The sequence below is a fragment of the Ixodes scapularis genome, unplaced genomic scaffold (genome assembly GCF_016920785.2).
Source record: "Ixodes scapularis isolate PalLabHiFi unplaced genomic scaffold, ASM1692078v2 PGA_scaffold0__279_contigs__length_252992795, whole genome shotgun sequence".
In the NCBI taxonomy this organism is placed as follows: domain Eukaryota; kingdom Metazoa; phylum Arthropoda; class Arachnida; order Ixodida; family Ixodidae; genus Ixodes; species Ixodes scapularis.
The window spans coordinates 18,668,035-18,689,917 of NW_024609835.1; the positions used below are offsets into that span (position 1 = coordinate 18,668,035).

General features: G+C 46.5%; 1 protein-coding gene across 1 annotated transcript in view; it reads right to left on the minus strand.

The window, feature by feature from the left end:
* The window catches only part of LOC115327660 (connectin-like), a 245,187-nt gene that overhangs the window by 104,187 nt on the left and 119,117 nt on the right, over nucleotides 1–21,883 (minus strand). The gene's annotated exons all lie outside the window — the stretch shown is intronic.

A 21,883-nucleotide genomic window follows, 5' to 3' on the forward strand; every position in this document is an offset into this window, starting at 1 on the left:
TGGATAGCGGATTGCCATTAGTGTAATATATTGGCAGTGCTCGTATTCGCAATTTTCAGGGATGGTGGTACCACCATGTGAGAATCGGGCTCCCTAGCTCCTGTATGACAAGCTTCACAATAAAGATCCACGCTTACATCTTACTGACGTGGAAGTACGAAGTAAGACCCTTATGTCACTCGGAGTTTACTAAACTAGAATTACTTGTCGCAGACCTTGCATCGTCCTGCTGTGCTACGCCGATCATCAAGATCACAGCCATTTTGATATAAGGCCCCTTTATGTAGTAGCGCAAAGTGTGTCGACGGAAGAGGCACGTGCAACGTGCGCCTTTTGAGAAGATCGTGGCGGCAGAGCACAGCACTGGTCTAGATTTCAAGGGGTACGGAAACCAAATTCTGGAGCTCATTTCTTTGTTTCAACACGACGCAGGTAGCAGCACAACCACAGAAACATAAATATTGCGCTAGAAAACGCAAGAAAACATATTTTAAAGTGAATTAAACGATAATCAAAAATCACCTGGTAGTTGGTTATGAAGCTTCAATGGAATGTCGTGACGACAACATGCCTCTGAAAGCAGCGCCGCAGCGGTATGTCCGCTCACTGGTATAGATTGCCTAGGCCTGAACGCAATACCGAGGCGTCTTGGTGGAAAGAGCCAAAACGAAGTGGGCCACCTTGGTTTCAGCTCTCGCGCGACGTGCAAACGCGTGCTTCGGTTGTTCTGAGGTTTGGTGCGCGTGCTGGCCTCGCGATATCTACAGCCCTTGGGTACTTCAACAAAGCGAGATTGTAACGCGTTGACGCCTCCAAGTGGCAAAACTCGTCACTACGGTACGCTTGGTCGTCCGAGGCATGATGACGTCAAGACGTCTGCCGGATCTCCCGAGATGCATCGCGCTCCTCCATGGCTGATTTTGAAGCGCTCGCCAAAATCGCGGCATTTAGAGCATAAAATATAGCCATCTGCTCAAAATACGACCGTGCGATTATTCATTACAGGCTTAGCTGATCATATTGAACTCATTTCTTGATGTTTTCTCTATATTTCAAGTTTCCATTCCGTATCCCTTTCAGACGCCATGTTCTTCCCAAAAGTGGAGAGCGGCACGTGCCTCGAGCACTTCCCCAACAATGAATGGCGCCAGTTTTTTCAGCATAGAGGGGCTTTATACCCATCTGAGACGGCGTTCTAGAGATCCTTTTCACTAAGCTCCTTTATAAAATCGGCAAACCCGCGCACGCCGTAGGGCACGTGCGCACTCAACATCGCGAGCAGATTAGCCGATTTTATAAGGGAGCTTAGTGAAAAGGATCTTTAGAACGCCATCTGACGCGGGTATTGTCCTGATAGGCACCGGCGCGGCTCCTATAGACCTTTTCCACAAGGGCGCCGCCATCTTGAATTGTCGTCACTTCCAGTATGGGCGAAAACATTGTTTGCCGTCGCCACACCAATAGAAGACATTTAGGATATAAGCCTAACCGTCACACATTCTCGTTTTGGCTCCCCTCTATTTTTTTGCTAGTTACAGGTTGAAACGTTTCATTATTTTGTCGTCGCCCATACTGGAAGTGACGACATTCCAAGATAGCGGCGCCCTTGTGGAAAAGGTCTATAGATAGTGAAAGTTGCGAATTTACATGCGGGAGGAACAGCGCACCCGCAATACAGTCACTTAAGTCCACGCACACAAAAGAAGACAGAGAAACTTATGCAGCGCTAACTAACAACTCTTTGGTATATTTACACTTTTCTCTTCGTCTTCTTTCTTCTATTATGAATACCACAGAGTAGTTAGTCAGCGCTTAGGTTTCTGTCTTCTTTTGTGTGCGTGGACTTCAGTGGCTGTTTTGCGGGTGCGCTGTTTCCCTTGTGCATCATAAGCAACCAACTCGCTCGAACCTCTGTGTTAACAAGTTGCCAATATAACCTCTATAAATCATTATCAATACACTCTAAAACCGGTCCCTCATAAAAAACGCTGTCCCTCTGATTTTAGAGGGGACAACAATGCTTTCAGGGGGACAGCTCTTTTTAAGAGGGAAATTGAAAAATAAAATAGCAACATCTAGAGGGACACCAACATATTAAGAGAGACCAAGGACACCGTTTCGTTAGTCCCTCTGAACAGGAAAGACAGACAAAAAGATTCACGCGTGTCCCTTCATATTAAGAGGGGACCGGTCCCTCTTAACTGGACCAATGTAGTTCGGTCAGGAGGAGGGGGGCAGGCGCACTAATCCACGGCAAAGAGTTCAGACGGTGCTAAGGCTTCGCGCCAATTCACGGAGAGCTGGAAACGGTCGTTGCCGGAGAGTCGCAAGCGTCATGCTGCTCGTTTGACTTCCTTCGGGTGAGTAATTCTGTCATAGTGGCGCTTTTGTTTTGGGTGCATTGCGGGTGGGAATAACGAGCCATCAATATTTTCACACTGGCTGTGAGATGCACGAGCTTTGCATGTAGAGTGAGAGTGTTCAGCTGTAGTCCGCGGACGCGGTCGCTTCCTGGATCTGCTCGTTCAGCCAGGACAAAGCGTCGCTAATCGTTTGCCCTGCCGTGAGCCGCAGGGCTGTCTTTCGCACAAAACACTTTTAACGGGTTAGGGTGTCCCAATATCAGACCATTTTCTGTCCGACGCTTTTGTCTACTTTTCAATTTCGAACGCGCGATCGTTCTTCTCCCAGCTCGAGCTGCTAACTTTGGCAGTGCTACGCCGGCATTTTATTACCGGCAATTTCCTGGTATTTTATCCGTGAGCGTACACTGTCGGCATCGAGTACTACAAAGGATGGCATGACCCTCCCTAAGGCAAAGCCAACATAAAGGCACCAGCTGGGGCAGTCAGTGTTTGTAAGCTTGGCTCGCCGATTTGTTTCTCGGTGTGCACTCTAAATGCTTGAGGTTGACCGCCCGAGAGCGTTGATTGACAGAAACAATGTTGGCGACTTTGCGTTTGTTTGCCTTCACAATTCATTACAGCAATTTACACTGCAACGTTATGTTGTAGACATCGTTAGCGTTGCAGTGATTATGAACATTTTTTTCTCAAGTGGGCTGCGAGTAAAAACCCATATGTGTGTTTATGTTTGTGAAAAGGGCAGGGGGATTAGACGAGCACAAACAAAAAGAAGAAATAAAAGATTTTTTTTTCTTCGCGTGTTCGCGTTGCGTCGGCGTCGCGGCGTCTGGGGGAAGGGTGTAGCGGCGGCCGGGGAGTACTTTTTTTTTTTTTTTTTGTATTTCTTTGGCGTACTGTTTTGTTCGTTATATTTTGACGGTCGTGCCGGCACAGCTACCGGCTTTTTTTTTTTTTTTTTTTTGGCGCCGACCATGTTTTTGTTTTTGGAGATTTTATTTATGATGTTTATTGTGCTCTTTGTTTTCTGTAGCTGGCTGAATATTTTTTTTTCTGTGTCGTGCATCCGCGAAAAATATATAAACAGAAGTTTGCTTTTTTTTTTCTTTTCTTTCTTATGCGCTTTAGGGCTAGTGCGTTGACTGTGGGCGTTAAATGACTGACCGTTATTAACAATATTGTTTTCAGAGTGAGGCAATGGCAACGAACGTTGACATGAAGGGAATCAGGCGGGGGTTCCGCTCGGATTGCTCGTGTAAAGAGCTCTACCGGGACCGGTGGAACGCACCACCCTGAGTGGTGAGCCTACTGCGGCCACCCGCACACGGTTGACAACGAACTCGGTAATTATTAACTTTTTGTATTCCGGTATGTAGGTAGGCTCTATTCACGTTCTGTTGGCATATGCACTGCTTCTGAAAAAAAAAAAAATAATAATAAATGGTTTGCGGCGAAATATTTACAGAAATGTAATTTTTTATTTGATTATGTTGCTTTCTAAAACATGCGCTAGATCACTTCTGCAGCTTCGAGCCGCAAATGCAATCCATGCTTTCCAAAGCACATGGGGCTTCTAAAGTTCATCTACTACTAAATGCGTTTTCGTTTTGTCTTGGTAATACAGAAACAATTGATTCTCGTAAATTAATCAAAACTGCAGTCTATTCTCGTACCAAAAATTAATAGTAGCAGAAGTTGCGTCATAAGCTAATGTCACTCGCTATTTCATGGCATACAGATTGGGTTCCGAATCTTTGAACTGTTTGCACTTTATTTTCGCATTTGTTTCCTATCGCCTGCTTGATAACAGGTGAAAGCGCTTCATTACCTTTTCTAATTCCCACCCTCTGTATCTAAAGGAAAACAATATGGTCTTTCATTCAGCTAAAGGTGGATGCACAACTTCGGTTCCATAACACGATCGTCACCATGCTGGGAAGCCTGGAGGAGGTAAAAGGGGCCTTCTGCGGAGACAACCCAACAACATTCTTGAACATTAAGACCATCCTCCGGTCTCGATTGGCCAGAAGTCCTCTCATCGCCTATGGTATGTGAAAAAGCGAATGCAAAAATAGAAATCTAAGTTTGACGCTGACGCAATTTTTTTTTTTTTTTTTAAGAATTGCTGCTTGCAGGACGATTTTACCCCTGACGAAAAAGTTCCAAGACCCAAGACTTTCTTCGGTTCGGAGAAAGGGATCGTTTCTGGGAACTGGTCAGTGAAACTCACCGCTAGCACGACTATGGAGGGGGCACTAGTCATGTGCTTATGGGTGTATTACATAACGGGACTTTCCTACCCCGTGGCATGTGGACAAACCCTTGGACTCCTCTAGGGTCTGCTCGTTGAAAATAAAGTGTTTCGATTCAGTTTATGTCGGAGAAGCTCATAAAATCGCTTATGGCCGTTCAAAAACAACAGAAATTCTGAGCTTCTGCTGATGGCAACAGACGCCGAATAATTAGTTTTTAATGCTATGAAGTAGGTAACTACGCTCTAAAAAAAAGCACAGGAATCTACTTTCCAGAGCCAGCACTTGGAAAGTCAATCACCGTAACTCACGGAAGCAGCTCAGCGAATCACGATGCCGAAACATAAGATTAGATCAAAAAAGCCAGTCCGAGTTGTGACATTAACCAATGCAAAACATCACGCTTGTTGTGCTTTATGTCGCAACTCATTTTTTTGGTATAATCATATGTTTCGGCATCTACATTCGCTGAGCTGCCTCCGAGAGTTATGGTGATTGTCTTTCCAAGTGTTGTGCGGGAAAGTAGACGCACGGGCTTTTTTTTTAGAATGCACTTTTCTTTTTGTGTTATCCGCTAAAAAAAGTTTTTTTTTTATTTTTTTAGCACGATTGTATTGTTGTTTTTTATGATAGGCAAAATGAGTCACTCTGCAGCACGACATTTTTTGTGTGATAGCTTCCAAGAAACGCCGATTTCTGGCGTCGTTCTAAGTCTTTTTTTATTCGTAAAAGCTACCAGAACATCGTTATAGAATTATTATTTTGATGAAGACATATCAAAATATTTTCTTGTGTCATGGCAAATAAAACAGTGTTTACTCTTAAAGATTGTTACTGTTTTCTTTAGCACATTGATTCCGTTTATCAAACAAGATATACAGATCAAATTTCAATTCTGCTACGCAGCACAAAATAACTTTGGTTAAACCATATCAGCAAAAGTGCGAGAAGTGCAGTGCAGCATGTCAGCTTACACTCAAAACACGAAGGAGCAGAAATTCTACGATACAATAACAGAGGTAACTTAAAGCCGGGGTCACGCTGCTTATACATTATACAAAATACATTCTGCAGACATGTTCCAATGCGAGTCACCGCGACATCCGTGCTTTGTATGCCACGTGACAAAGTAACCTCTTGATTGGTTACCTCGTGGCGTACGAAGCGCGGATGTCGAGGCGACTCGTTTCGGAACATGTTTGCAGAATGTATTTTGTATGAAGTATAAGCAGCGTGACCCCGACTTAAGGGGGACTATGCCCCTGCATTTTAAGCGGGCCACCGTCCCTCCGAATTTAAGGAAGAAAATATCTAAAAACTGTCCCTCTTAATTAAGGGACTCTGACCTCAAATTTAAGGGAGACGCCGCCTCGCTTACTTTAAGAGGCGTGGTGTCTCACTTAGTTAAGAGGGAGCATCTCCATGTAATATTAAGAGGTCTGTCGCCCCCCTTAAAGTTAAGTGGGAAAAAATCGAAGAAATGTCCCTCTTACTAAGTGGGACCGGGCTTAGAGTGTACTTTATTTTGGCTCGTCCTTTCACCGGAATCACTCTTTAAGGAACTATGACCGGTTGAGTCAGTTGTTAACGCTTTCTTATAAGAAGCCTTGCAGTGTTTTAACTTTAGATTTCAAAGATTGGCACAATTTCGTAGAACAGACGGATCTGCTCGGTGGCCGAGTGGGCTCTCCTGGAGCCACTCTATATGGCAGCGTAGCTGCCAGAGTAGCGACACGACGCAAAATTATCTAGATGCACAACGTCAGAAGCGCTAATAGTGATCTCCATTTTGGGCCTGGGAGGTTGCCATGGTAACCGAGCTTCTAGCGACACCGGGCGGCAACCTTTGTAGTCTAGTTGATATCTCCATTCGTTCATTGAAAAGTGGTATAAAACGCTTGGCGTCGCGATACCGCAAGAAGCTCTGGAGGAACGGTGCCTGATTTTTCTGAAAAGTGAGACGATTTGCAGCCCGGGGACTGTCGGGCGACGAGAGCTGCTATGGTATCGTATGGTATCGTACGTGCACGAAGGAGTGGTTTTCGGCGCCGCCGGGATGGCGGCCGCTTCGTGGGTCGAACGTACCGTCCTGGTACCTTCGGATTTCGCTCCGGTGGAACAAAATTTGACTACGTCGGCCACGACAGGACGATTGGCTCAGGACATGACTGCTGCTCGACCGCCCCCTAGCGAGCGAGTATATGTTTAGCATCATACTTTTTCAAGACCCGATCATCCCTTCAAGATGAGATTCTCTCACCGACTGGTGAGGAGCGATGTCGATCGGGTTCAGCCAAGAAGGACGGCATGGTGGTCGCTAGGGAATTGTTGACACCATCATAAGAGACAGACGCCGGATATGAGGTGTTCTTGCCGTCAGGCTAAATGGTCGTTCGGAAATTTACCGGCATTCAAAAAGTCAATATTTTTATCTGGTGTAGCACGCATATCCGTGTTAAAGGGGCCACGAAATTATTTTTAAACTTCTTCTTCCTTACCTGTAATCCTCAACTCAAAAAAGAACTGTGAAATCACGCAGTCGTGACATGCCAGGGCACCGTTGCGATGACCCCAAGCTTTCACCGTGTTTTTTAAGCACACCATAGAACTTGGCATTCGCAAGTGATGATAAGTTTTTTCAGGGCACTCACTGGCCAGGAACGGGAATTCAAATATCCCAGGACAAATTGATTACTGACGAGCGCATAAATCTGAGCGACGCAGTTTTCGTGTTCAATGCGTGAGTTTGGTTCGGCTGACGTCATTTTGGCCTTTGTAGGCATTGTAAAATATTTAGAACCATACACACATGATGATAACGTCATAGCACACTGACATTAAGAAGCACAAAACGGGCCCAGCTACAGAAAATAAATATTACACTCGTAAGAAAAAAATACGCCTGTAACTTGTTAATTAGAAGGGCGAACACACCTCTGAGAATCTAATTTTAATAGTATGTGTTGATGCATTGTTATATAGCAGGACATTTCATATACGTCACTTGAGCAAACTCCAGTTTTTCACTTGAAAAACAAACCAAAAAACACGACGATCAAATGCAAGCTATTGTAACAAAAGCAAGTTATATCAAAATCTTGAGAACTGCCATTTCGTAAAATTCGCGATTAGTAAAAAAGGTTAAAGATCGCAGGAGCTTCCTCGCTAAAAAAATGCTGTGATTATTCGGTGACCCAGGGCTGAAACAATTTCCTCTAGGCCCTACACGCGCCGTATACCTCTCGTTATGATTCTCAGAAATTCAGACTTTCAAAGGAAGCTAAAAAAATGCGAAAATTTTATCCTAAAAGATATGCGCAGCGCAAGTTCGTCTGCTTCTTTTTGCAGGGGTTGTGGTGACATCAGAACGCCGAGATCTGAGGGGCTCCGATTGAAGGATAGTGGGTAGACCTAAAAGCAAGCTGCCTTGAGGCCTACCCACTATTCTTTATTCAGAACGAATCAGAGCTCGGCGTTCTGACGTCACCACAACCCCTACTAAAAGGAGCAGACGAACTTCCGCTGCGCATATCGTAAAATCGTTGATTAGTATACTTGGGAGTTGTGTGCTATACAGCGTGTAGTTGGTCAGCCATTTCAAAGTTGCGACGAGTCACTCGCTGCAGATGAGCAATTTAGCCAATGCAGTATAACCGCTAGCCTGGAGTCTATAGGTCCTTAACGTGCACCACGCAGTAGTGATACACAACCGCAGGCCGGTACGATGCTCATCCAGATCGAAACGGGCAGGGGTGGTGATTGAACCCGGATTCCCTGGTTGATTAGTACAAAACGTAAACATCGCAGGAGCTTCCTCGCTAAAAGTCTGTGATCATGCGGTAACCTGGGGCAAAAACAAATTCCCCAAGGCCCAACATGCGACTGATAGATTTCGCATCGATTCTCAGACACTCCAACGTTCAAATAAAGCTAAGGGAATGCGAAAATTTCATGCTAAATGTCTTATCGATCCTCAAACACATCCGGAAACCCGAGCACCGCTAAGGCGATATGACTGAAGCTGTCGCACAGGTGCTAATATCCAGAGCGATCTTGCACAGAGAGGGTATAAAGCGCCATTCTTTCAGATCTTCACGTTATACCTACGTCAGAAAGCACGAAGAAGCCCTAAATCGTTGGCAAGCTGCGGCTCATCATGACTGCGCGCACCGAACAAACTCGCATCCACCAGCTCTGGGCGCTGCCATCTTACCGATGATATCACGGCTTTTGAGAGGTCACGTGACGAGTCGTCACTCGGTTGCTACGGAAACCGAGCCAGCTCAGCTCGTTGCTATGGTACCGCGTGTGACCACTCGCGGTGAGAGGCGGCACAGGGAAAAGTGTGGCGCTACTCTGGCAGCTACGCTGCCATATCGAGTGGCTCTAGGCTCACCCACACCGGCTTGGAGCACGTGGAGTGAAATCTCGCGCTACACAACCCAAGGATCCTGGGTTCAATGAACGACCTCCAAAAATCCCGGCATGCAACACTGAGTGCGCTGCATTATGGGATTTCTTTGGCCATGGAGAAGATCATGGCATGATTTTGATTTCGATTGCCTCGCTGACGAAGTGTGCATTTCAGCACTGCATGAAAATAAAGACAGAGTTCACTTGCATCGCACACATTCATCTTCGTGATAGCCCCCCTTTGAATCTCTGACTTCGAGCGGTCGTAGGGACTTGTCTAGAGTTAGCGAGAAGAATAAGTAAGGCCTGCAGCGTCCCATACCTTTCTGGCGGCCTGGCTGGCTGCCAGAAAGGTTTGGATGATTAGCAATGGACATATGACATTCGCGAAAATGTGATCCATCGCTTTTACTCAAACATGATATAGTTGAAAAATGCACGTACTTCAATGTCACCTTTCGAAGGAGGCTTCACACTCTAAAAAAACCCGTGCTTCTTCTTTCCCGCAGAACACGCGAACAGCCAATCACTGCTGTTTGCGGAATTGACTCAGCGAATGAAAATGCCGAAACAAATGTTTAGACAAAAAAGCGAAGTCTGCTATGGAACATCAAGCAATGCAAGCGTGGTGTTTTGCATTGCTTAATGCTACATAGCAGACTTCGCTTTTTTGTCTAAACATATGTTTCGGCAGTTTCGTTCGCTGAGCTGATTCCGCAAAAAGCAGTGATTGGCTGATCACGTGTTCTGCGGGAAAGAAGACGCAAGGGCTTTTTTTAGAGTGCAGACTCATAAAAAATGCCGCTCGTCCGGGCCATGGCTAAGAAGCTTTCTCTTTCTTTTTTTTCTTTTTTTTTTAGAACGCAAGATAGGAGTAGCAAGCTTGCATGAAATTTATATAAGCTTCAATATAAAATAATAAAACGAGCTAAAAAAAACGCGGCTTCATGATGCTTTTTTTTTTTTTTTGTCCAAGACAAACAACTGGGTCGCGTGACTTTCTTGCAATATGAGAACAACCTTGAGAACACCACCACCGTTTTTGTTTTAGAGCGTGAGTTTTTCATTAACCGTTTTAAGTTCAGCAGCTGTTGCAACTTCTGTTGTGTGAACTCTCCCGTCGTTGAAGCGTTTGCACAACTCATGTATTAATGCGGAAAGAGCAGAGTGAATTCATAAAGAGCATCAAGTATTAGCTCGCTTCAACGCGACTGAAGGTCATGTGATACATGCGAGGGTTGGGTTCGTAAAATGTCAACGCGGCTGGCGCCGCCTACCGTGCGGCGTGCTTCCGCCACTTTGGTGTGCACTAGTGAATCTCTCTTACAGCAAAACGCAATGGAAATGCGGGGTCAAACGGAAACGTTTACAAATACCACCAACACGACAAGGCCCGCGCATGACGTCATCGTTAGTGGGTGCTCAACGTTGCCGTGTGCTAGTGTCACACTTGTTGCGACACGCTGCAAGACGCGCAGGCAGTGATGCTGAAGAAATCTAGAGGGTACTGCGTGGATCCACTAGTATTGACGTTCCTTGCCTTTTAGGTAGTATTGCTTTCACATGCTTTTAAGGCCTCCAGCGTCATTTGATTATATTGCGACGCTTGTAACAACCGCCCGAAATTCTCACGAGGTTTAATTCCACAGCTTTGTGCACTATTACGGCCGCAGGTAGCGTCTGCATGTTTTCGAAAGAACGTTATTGAACACTTCGTCCATTCAAAATGGCGAACGCTTGAACGTGTGAAGATGACGCCCTTACAAAAAACAAAACGATTGATGCTTTTTTTTTTGCGTTAACTTGGTGTATTTCTTTCTTTTAAGACGTCTCCTTGGTTTCAGACAATTTTCGCATAACTCGATCCGACCATACTCATAAGAAACACGAATTTAAATTTACTTTTCTGCGAAAACGAACGTGAGTGAGCAAAAACTAAATTGTTATATGTTTTAATAACGGGAAGAGTTTATTCTCAGACCTAATCGTTCACACTGAAAGTGAAATACTTCCCCGGGAGTTCCAATCAAAGTAGACACGGATGACAAGTCCCGGTGCCTATCTTCGTTGAAGACACGAGAACATCGTATACAGTGTACAAAGTCTAGTTTGAAGCAAAGGTATCAAATGGTGTTCCATGATACATGGTTGAGTACAAGTCACATAGAGAAATAAAACGGCCAGCTAAAGCCGCAGTCGTACTGCTAACGCATCGTACGAAAAAGACAGTCTGCACACGTTGTCTGAGGCTTTCACTATGACGGTCCCATTGGTCATACAAGCGCAGTCCGCATACATGTTCGAAGAATGGATGGAGCAAACATGCTTGGAACAGGCTTGAGGCGAATCCGCAGATTATCCCGTCAGCAGCAAAGGCCGTGTCTTTTGTTTGATCATAGTCTCCTATATGTTCACAAAGCCTGGCAGATCGCCACGAGCCGCGGCCGCCGAAATTGAAAATGTAGAAGGGCAGACAGCGGGGGAGAGGAGGGCCACGTGACGGACGCCCCGCTGCGGCGAGACGCCGAAACACGCTTCTCCCCCGCGATGAAATTTCCGTTCGTGCTTTTCGCGTTCCTCTCGCTGCCGCTCACTTTTCTAGTCGGGTTTGAAAACCATGTTTCGGATCCTTGCCTTTGCAAAAGCTGTGTGCTGACGCCCGGGTTCCCCGAGAAATGGTCTGTGCTACCAGATGCTCGCGCTACAAATCTCCGACCGTGCACTCCATGGCTCCGTCGTCGAATTTCCAGGCTTTGTGAGTATAGAGCTGGCTATGGTATTATGTATGGGCAGCGTCAGAGCGGCTTAAGGAATTCTCGAGAAGGTGAGCTTCTCCACTTGCGGTCACGGGCGAGGATGGAAGCCGATTTTTTCTTTCGTCGACGGGTGAAGTCGGGATTGTAGCGAACCCAGGGTGGTCCTTGTTGTCGGGCTCCGCCGGAGCCAGGTACCGACCACGACATCAGGAAGATGGGCCTCGGAAGCCGGGGTACTTTTCGATAGACCTTTAATTTACATTTGTACAGTTGATTCAAGACTAGAAAAGAGAAGACATTTGCTTGTCAAAGTTCGCTCATTTTAAACACTTGGGTCTCCCTAGGTCCCTAGGTAGGGACCCCCACATCGGTGGATAGTCGGCCAATCACAGAAAGGTGTCCCGTTCAAACACCGCCCCACATTCCATGATTACGCACACTCAGCCGCCGTAAACACTTCACAGGCGGTCTAGACGGCGCCGAGAGTCTCACCAAAACACCGGCTCGTTGGAATTCACGCAGCTGGTCAAAACACCGTCCGGGGCTGAGACGTGACGTGCCGCCTTTCGACCCTTTGTGTCTACGCGTTGAATGAAGGCGTCCGGATGATCTCATCGCCCCGGATCGTGCCCTGGTGTTTCGGCGGTGAAACCTGAGACGTTGTTTTCTGCTCTTCAGAGGCTACATCCAGACTTGTACAGGTTAAAGTCTGGATATATCTCGGCGCCCGTCTCGTGCGCTCACTGGGCAGGTGTGCTTCCGAACCGATGATGGTGCCAGGCTCGCTGAGTCAGATGACCTTGAACCCGCGGGAGGCGTTCGACGAAAACAAACGGCCCGATGCAGACATTAGGAAATGGTCCGGTGCCCATACATAACACCGTTCATTACAGGATGCAAGCAGCCCTCCTATAGGTCTCACTGCTTTCCTAGATGCAGGCCCCAGATTTTCTACCTCTGGGGCGCTTATGTATGTTGGGTCAGCCCCTTTCTCTTTGTACTTTCTCGCCGAGCCGTTAAACTGCGCGCGCCGTCGGCCGGCATGCGAGCTGACGTAACCAAATAAAGGTTAAATTAAGGAACCCCTCCCCCCTTCCCTCTTCTGTCCCAAGAGGCCATCGCAAGTGGATGTGCACACAGTGCCGCCTAGGTAACGTTAGCATCTCCGCCAGGGCGTCTTGTAGCGTCTCACAACGAATGCCGCCGCTAACCCGGCGCGAACAGAAGCCGGAAGCCTCTGAAGAAAGAGTTCGCGGAGGATGGCGGCGTCGACGTTGCCGCCTTGTCACCCAGCAGGTGTTGCAGATGACGCAAGAACTGGCTAGGTCGGCGGTCGCCTAGCTCTTCAGCGCCGAGGAGCTGCTGAAGGCGTCGTTGTTCGGAGGCGACAAGACGACTGATCAAGAGCTCCTCGAGTACGTCATAAGGCGTGTCGCTGACCGGAGATAGCAGAATATTTCGGACCTTGGTGGCGGCTTGCGGCGGGAGGGCGTCAATAAGAAATTCGTACTGCCGAGCCTGGGAGGTAATGCGGTGCAAGTGGAACTTGTTTTCAACTTGCACGAACCAGGGCGCCGGATCCTCGGCCCAGAACTTTGGTAAGGTGAGGACCGCTGTAGTTCCGATTCCCAGGGTGGCGGTTGTTTGGGAGGTACTTGCTGGGGGGGGGGTGGGGGGGGGGGGGGGCACTTGCCAGGGGGATCCTTCACCAGACTGCATGGCCGTGGATCCGGGTCACCAGTTATGTGGGTACCAGTCAGGTGGCGCTCAACATATTTTTATATACAACATTTACAAGAAAACCAAAACAGTAGAAAACATCGTCCAATCTAGCCGCCGGTCTGCTCGGTCGCTGAATCGCAAAGCTCGTGTCTCCTGCTCTCCTCTCGTGCCCCTCGGCTCTTTACTTTCGCTCCAGTGGTACAGCGGCACGGCTGCTACAACTGTTTCTAATTTTGTAATTACGTTTTCACGCTGATTTTAGTGCAGTTTTGTTTTGGTGTTCCTCTGTCTCGTCCAGCTATTCTGCGTGCATTAATGCTCATCTGCAGATTTTATTATTTGACTATTGCCATTACAAAATATGGTGAATATGGAGGATTTGTTTGGCGGACTATAGTAAAATATAGTAGGAACTGTTTGGTGGATAGGTATTCTCTCAGGCGGCAGTGCTTTTTGTACCTGACATTCCTTTCCGGCGACGCCGGTAAGAATCCCCAATAGAGAAAGAAAGAAGCAAGCAAAAAGTGCTCTCATGTTGTATCCCTTCAGGTGCTCGGTTACCCAATTGGTAGCGGCAGCAAGGTTACCCAATTGGTAGCAAGGTTACCCAATTGTGTAGCGGCGCGGGACTTACAATACTCGGATCGATCGTGGCGGGTGGCCCCTTCAACCTCAATGGCTCCAAATAAAAAAAAAATATATATATATATATATATATGTATTTTTTTAGCAGCGGTAGGCGCTATAATTGACGTCTTTCAAGAATAGTACAATGGAGAAAAAAAGATCGCCAGTCACGGCTCGTCTTGCTCCGGTTGGAAAATAACATGAAAACGTAAGAAAATGATGGGATGGAGCAAGAAGAAAACTGGGGGAAGGCGGCGGCGATGCCGTGACCAAACTCAGCTCTAGCAGAACATAAAAGGCAAAATGTTTCCTGTTTTTCCACGCAATCGCCTCTCCCTGTTTTTTTCTCATGCAACAACTGCCATGGTAGTAAAAAAAAAAAAAAAAAGTAGCGCGTCTTTTTTTTTTAGTTTTTTCCTCCCAGCGCTATCTGAAATTCGGCCATCTCCCACAGACTTTGCCTTCCCCAAAAAAGGAAACTCGTTTTCTCCTCCTGCATACGACCTCTACGCACTTTCAAGGTTCAAGAGTGCTGCAACTTCAAGTTGTTCGTTTCCTGTACACACACAGAGAAACAAATCATAAGAAAAATACGCGGGAAATGAAGATGGCTTCGGATAAGTCGGGCTCTTACGGCAACGGAATCGACGCTCCACGATTCGTTTTCCTATAGGCTGCAGGGGGGAAAACAATCACCGCTCTGGAATTGGTGTTGTCGGTCATTTATTTTTGCATTTCGTCGACCGATCACTTGTATAGAAAATGGTTACTCCTATCACAGGCGTCTAGGTGAACGGCACTATGTACCAACCTCTCGCAGGAGCTAGGGTCGAGTGTTCATTCCATATAACCTACAGTTTTCGTGAAGGACGCTGAATCGTATGAGACATATTTTAATCATAATTTGTGATTTGATGACTTAAATGGACGCGCTGTGGATACGTTTGGTATTAAATAAACTTTTTCTTTTAACATCGCGAAATAGTTACGTCGCGACACATATTTGAGCAGCTCTAAAATAATGTGCTTTTATTTACGGGTCGAAGTCTCAAATTACAAAGAGACTTCGGAATCTCTCCTAAGTCGTAAATCAGACTCAAGAGGAAAACAACATGCACTATATTAGCAGTGAGAAAGTGCAGGTGAGCTGGTAATGATTAGACATTTTGTAGACCCTGAGATGAGGAACAATAAAAAAAAACGCACAAAGACAACAAGGCAAGCTAGAAAGTTTATTTCTAACGTACGTTACAACATATCAAGAGAAGAATCGACAGCACTTCGGCAGCTAAGAGATGACACAAAAATTGTGCTTTTACCGGCGGACAAGGGTAACTCGACGGTCGTCCTAGATCGGGAAGACTACGAACGAAAGGTGAAGGATCTTCTGGACAGCTCGGCTTATCAGAAACTCAAAAAGGACCCCACCACACAAGTTCAGACAAATCTGAACAAACTTCTGGCGGGAATTTTCAAAAAACATCCAGAATCAAAGAGCCTTTACCTACGGCTCATATGCCGAAATGGTTCTGCTCCTGGATTCTATGGACTCCCTAAGATCCACAAGCCAAATGTTCCCCTCCGGCCTATCGTGGATTTTACAACGTCACCGCTTCGGGCGCTATCCAACTACCTCCATCGCACCCTTTCCCCTCTCGTCGGAAGACGAGGTAGGTGAAGACATGGAGTTCACTGTATACAGGAAGCCGACCCACACTGGACGTTACCTTCGGTTTGACTCATACCACCCTTCGAGTCACAAGGCGTCGGTGGTTGCGACCCTGTTGTCCAGAGCTCGGAACATCTGCTCCTCAAAGAAAGATAAAGAAAGTGAAGAACAGGCTGTCATCGCCGACCTCAAAAAGAATGGCTACACCAACAGCTTCATCAGCCGTGTTGCCCGTCGTCTTGGTCGCAGTCTCGAGCACCCACAGAATAGCACGCAGTCCCGCCCTAACATCCGCGTCTGTGTACCTTATATAAAGGGAACTAGCGAAACTCTGGCTCGTACGCTGGCCAAAGAAGGTATTCAGGTGGCTCACAAACCTGTTTCGACACTTGGGCGCCTAATGCCTCGTCCGAAAGACCGTCCAGCGAGAGAAAAAGCACAAGGCATTGTGTACCAGATTCCCTGTGCTGAGTGTTCCGCTTCATACGTCGGCGAAACAAAAAACCTCAAAGAAAGAGTCCGCCAACATAAGAATGACGTACGGAAATTTGATCGAGAGCGTAGCGCTGTTGCGGAACACTGCGAGGACAATGACCACCGCATCGACTTTGAAAATACCCGAATTCTGGATGTAGAAACCAACTGGCGGCAACGACTCTTTATTGAGTCATGGCGCATACAGACCACACCAGGAAATATTAATCGATCCTCCGGCACCTTGCCCTCAGCATACGTCAGTGGACTACGACACTTAGAGAAAACACCAAAGAAACAGGCCCCTACCATAGAGGAAAACGAAGATGCTGATCCTCGTTTGTAAATAGCCAACTTCGAAGTAAACGAAGGTACCGCACCTGGTTTGAAAACTAACCACCGTAAAAAACGAAGATACTGCGCTACATTCACCGCAGAAGAAAAGAAAGAAGCTGCTTCTCCTTTAAATAGCCCCCCTGAAGGAAGTGCCGAGCCGGCACCGAAACGTTGGGACCCTACGATTTTTAGGGATTGGTTGGCGTTTGCCCTTTATTCATTTATAACATTTAACCCAACCAGGCAGACGTCTGCCGAAATGTTCACCTTCAAGTACCCAACCCAGGCACTCAAACATTGTGTTTTCTTTTATATGTAAGCTCCTTGTTTGTTTGTTTTTTTGTTTTTTGAAGCAGCTTTTTATTTCTTGCAAGAGAAGCATGTTTCAGAACCACGAGCTTTCGGCGACGTGTAGTTTATTTTCGCGTTTACAACGAGAATTTTTACTCCCACGAACAACCTCTAATTTCTCCGTGTGCGCTTCCACCCCCTTAAGTAAAGCCTGGCTACGTGCGAAATTCACTGTTTATACACGAGCGCGTTTGCCGACGGCCGCTATGACCCGAGTACTGCGCCTGCCAAAAAAACAAAAAAAAACAACAAAAACGATGTTTCTGCGGATGCTTACATTCGGGGCTCTCCGACCCAGAGGGACCACACAAGAGTCGGCATATAGTATGTAAGACCCAGGTTTGTTCGCATATCACCCGCAGAAGTCACCTGGTTCATATTCTGCCTTGCGATACTCTCAGAAGAGCGATGGTTTTCATTGCTTTAATATGCACAGGTGATGAGAAGGGCCATCGATATCGCGATTTGTTTGCTGCGCAGTCTCAGCAAGAGAAGGGTACAATTAAACGAGCAAAGGGCGTGGGTTGTTGTGTCCCTGATTCCTGATTTGTTCTCAAACGTTCCTGTCGGCTCATGCCGCCACCTGACTGGCGGAAGAGAGTAAATTAGATGCTCAGGGGCAGTATTGGGAAGTATCGTGATACTTGCATCGCGATACTGTAACTTGTTACTTTTTTTTGGTAACATTTAACTGTAACTCGATACACATCTTTTTTAAGTAAAGGTGAGGATAACTTGAATACTTTTTTGAAAATATAACTAAAAAAAATGGAAGACGTTTGCAAATCACTCTAATGCGAAATTTGAGCGCAGCTCTTGAGGAGGAGGAGGGAGGCGTATGCGCCTACGTCTCCTCCGTACCCTCTCCTCCTCCCATACTCCTCCTTCTCGATTTCTTCTCCTTCTCTCCTCCTCCTCCTCCAGCTAATGTTAGCTAGAAAATTGACGCTACATGACCTCAAACACGAATTAAAGTTCTCCGCTATATTTAGCGGGTGAAAATGACGTCACCTATGATCAAATTGTTTCTCCCCTAGATTTAGCAGACACTTCCGATGCACGCAAGCAAGCCAGAGGCTTCGGCGGTTCTCGGACAGCAGCTTTGTACGTACACACTATAGCGTTACGTGACCTTCACAGCAATTCGATTCCCCGCTAAATTTAGCGGGGAATTGAATTGGTGTTGAGGTCACGTGACGTCACTTTTACCGCAAAATTTAGCGCGGTTACGCCGACGCCAACGGCGACTCCGCGAAGCACGGAAACGGGCACCTAGGAGCTGCGCTCTAAAAGTGTCTGCTAATATACAGATACCTTCCGCGAAAAAATTACCCTATGATGCGAACACTCCAGAGGGTTCGACCATTTGGGAGGTTGGACCCAAGATTAGACGAGACAAAATGAAACAAGAACTCAAAACTTTTTTCGTTGGAGCAAAGTACCGGTGCAGATAGCAGACGTTTTTCTACTCCTGTTTTCTTTTTTTCTTTTTTCCTTTTTCATCACGCGGAAAAGTGCAGTTAGCATTTGCTTTATTTCAACTTTTATATGCTTGGTTTTTTCGCCCGTCTTCACCCTTTCCGAGCTCATCAAACCTCCTCGCTTCTTCGGCCAAGGGAGAGAGACACCTCGAGGGAACATGCGACGCCTGGACGCCTAAACGTTCTCCGACGTTGAGCGCAGCAAAAGCAGATGAGCGCAAAACGCGCCCGTTTCATTGTCCGGCTAGCAGGATTCCGATATCTGCGACCAATCAATATTTGCGCGCCGCGCTACGTCGCGTTTGCTGCGCTCTACGTCGATGAATAACGGAGCCTTAAAGACCAATATAAATCCTCGGTTTTCTGCAGGGAAGTAATCAGATAATCCTCCTAGCGCTCCCACCTTCTAAGCTGTGAGGGGAGCCGAATCGGGGCAAGGTAGAAAGTGAGCAAAAGTGTGAAGCGGCAATGTACGTCGGTCTGAGCTGCCTCCGTAAGTTGCGGTCATTGGCACTCCGAGTGTTGTGCGTGAAAGAAGACTTACAGACATTTTTTAGAGTGAACATATCCGCGGCTGCTGGAATGAACGGGGGATTCTTGATAACCCACAGTTGCGTGACTGACCGACACGAAACGAATCAAAATCTATCGCGTCCCTCCAAGCAGAATGATCAAAGAACGGAATTTACCAATCCAGCAGCGTATGAGACAATTGTATGGACTATAGAAGCTGCGCTGCTTTGAGAAGCACCATAAATTACGTTCGGTATCTATCCGTCTTTTGCAGGAAGTAGAATACATAAGAAATATAAATATATAAAACATAGTCGATAGCAAATACCTCAACATAATCAGTGACTCCGAGATGGAAAGCGAAAGCCGACTCTAAGAAGCGAAAAACGTTCAAAGAAGAAGGAAAGGCTTTGGCTTCCCTTTATTCTCAAGTTTTTTCGCGTATGTTTGAGTTTGTGTGTTTGCACTTAAGTGTTTGTGTGCGTGTGCGTGAGAAAGAAAAGCAGATTCGACTTCGTGCTTTCTGGCCAGACGAGGAAGCCGCCAAAGACCTAGAGCCCGGAAGATTGGGGTCACTCTCCACGGAACATTAACACTAATGGCGACTAATCCAGTTATCCGTCTGCAACGCCTCCCCCACCGGGCCCTTGGCGTCTAGGGAATTCCCGGTCGTCTGCTCGGTGCGTTTCCCTTCACGCCAACGAAAACTCTATCGAATCTGGCAACGGCAGTCTTAGTGCAGCCTGCTTCGATTAGACGGGCGGCCTTGCTTGTTCCGTGATTTGTTCAATGGCCTTTCCGCCTCTAAAGAAAAGCGTGAGCGGAATAAGGCGACAGCCTCTGTTTACTTTTAACTTTATTCTTTAGGTGGAGCGGCGATTACCGCGAAGCTCTCTTTGCCAAGTCAGCGTTAATATTGGCATGAACCAGGTGACAATCTCTCTAAAAGCTTTTTTCTACTCACCCATAGTCGCGACACAAGCAGTAATTTTATCAATTCCTAAATTCAGTGCAGTTACGACGGTGCATTATGCAAGCGTCTCCCTTTAAAATATAAAGACCGACGGGACTTCTTGAATCTGAGCTTTCTTTCTAAAAATATAAAACCAATGATGATGCTCCAAATAGGCGTGCTTCTTCAGATTATTGAATCACGCACAGCTCTTAATCTAGCCGACCAACTTCCTCCGATTTTGTTTAATTTAAATAGAGCTAAGAAATATTTTCATATAAAAAAAAGAGGAAGCATTTGAATTATTCCATTCAGAGTATCGAATCTACTAAAAAGAAGTCCAAAAATAATTTTCGATACAGAACACCATTTTAATGCAATCTGAGTTTCTTTCGCGTCCATGAATCTGGCATGCAATCGCAACGTTTTCTCGGAAGTCACGTGAACAAAACATATCCCACATAAACTTTCTCTATACAGGAAAAGTAGCGAGAAGCTTTGATCACGCCGCCGAGGTCAGCGGTAAAAAGGATCAAGCAGATATGGCTCTATCTGGTAGCTGGCTGCGCCAGCTATGCCGGCTTCGCTTTCCGTCGAGTAGATCCGGACTTGTTTAGATGCTCAAGAGAGTTTTGTTGAGCTGTTATCACTTTCCTCGTAGCTTTTCCGCGATATCAGGGTACTTAAGTTAGACATTTACATGTACGTATTAAAAATTCGGTGGCGTGTATGCATGGGCGTACCAACCGAGGAGGCAAGAAAGGGGCCCTTGCCCCCCCCCCCCCCAGCTCTCAGAGTGTGTATAAGGGGGGGGGGGGGGGGACAAGGCACGTGTTTTGCCTCTCCCCCCCCAAACCGCCGCCAATGGCCAGGGCAAACATTGGCCGGGAGCGCCAAAGGGATACCAAGGGCGCTGCCCCCCCGCCCTGGGGTTGGGGTTCTGCCTCCCGCTCAAGAACAAGCTGGTAAGCCACTGCGTATATGCGTCTTATTGTTGGGGGAGGGGCGTGTCAATTGCCTCCACGAATCATATGTCAATAAGTTACTGCCGTGACCTTTTCAAATGGTGACGGGATTTACCGTGTGGGCCGGTTTTCTCATCTTGCGGACGCGGCCGCGGCTGCGGCCAAGAGGGATTTTTCGGTCACGTGACCAGCTCCATGGGGACAAGGAACTACTAGCGTCCCTGCTTTAGTGGCAGAGAAATCCGTACCGCTTCAAGCACAAAAGCCTAACTTCACTCGCAGAAACTGATTGCAGGGACTTTCAACTGGAGTCCAATTGGCCGCTCTTTTATACTGTAGGAGCGGCAGGTGCAGTTACGGCCAGGGAGGGTAAATATGAACCAAAATAAAGAAAAAAACGCGCGAGATAAAAGCGGCGGCAGTATATTTATATTTTTCTGCCAGTGCCGGCGCCTCGCACCTTCCGCTGTGGTCGAGAGGTATGATTATAATCTGGTATAATTATGATCTTCTTAAAATAGTGCTTCTAGTAGTAGTAAAATAGTAAAACTTGTGACCGTCTAACCCAAAAAGCAGAACTCTCTATACTAGGAGAGTTCGGCCGATGGGCGAAGCTTGTCGCCCTCTAGAAGAAGCGGGCTTTACGATGCCGCAATGTGGAAGTTTTTTTGTTGTTTCCAACTCCACTCTCCATGCGCTAGTTCAAATTGGCGGTAAGAAAGTTGTTTTTTAAACACAAGTTCTTGTACTCGGACATTTTTTTATGCTTGAAATTCATTGCAGTGTCCAAGCACAATTCATCTTTCATTTATCTCCAAACGCATGCTTCATATATGTATATATATATATATTAATTTGGTTTAATTTGGATTCAGGCAACGAGGTGCAGTCGTTTTCTTTTTATATGTTGCTTCAATTTTTTTTTATTTCAAGGCGCAGGTTCCAAGAAGAACTATTATTTTAATTTTAATGTCCTGACATCTTCAGTTTCCGAGAAAAAAAATCTCGA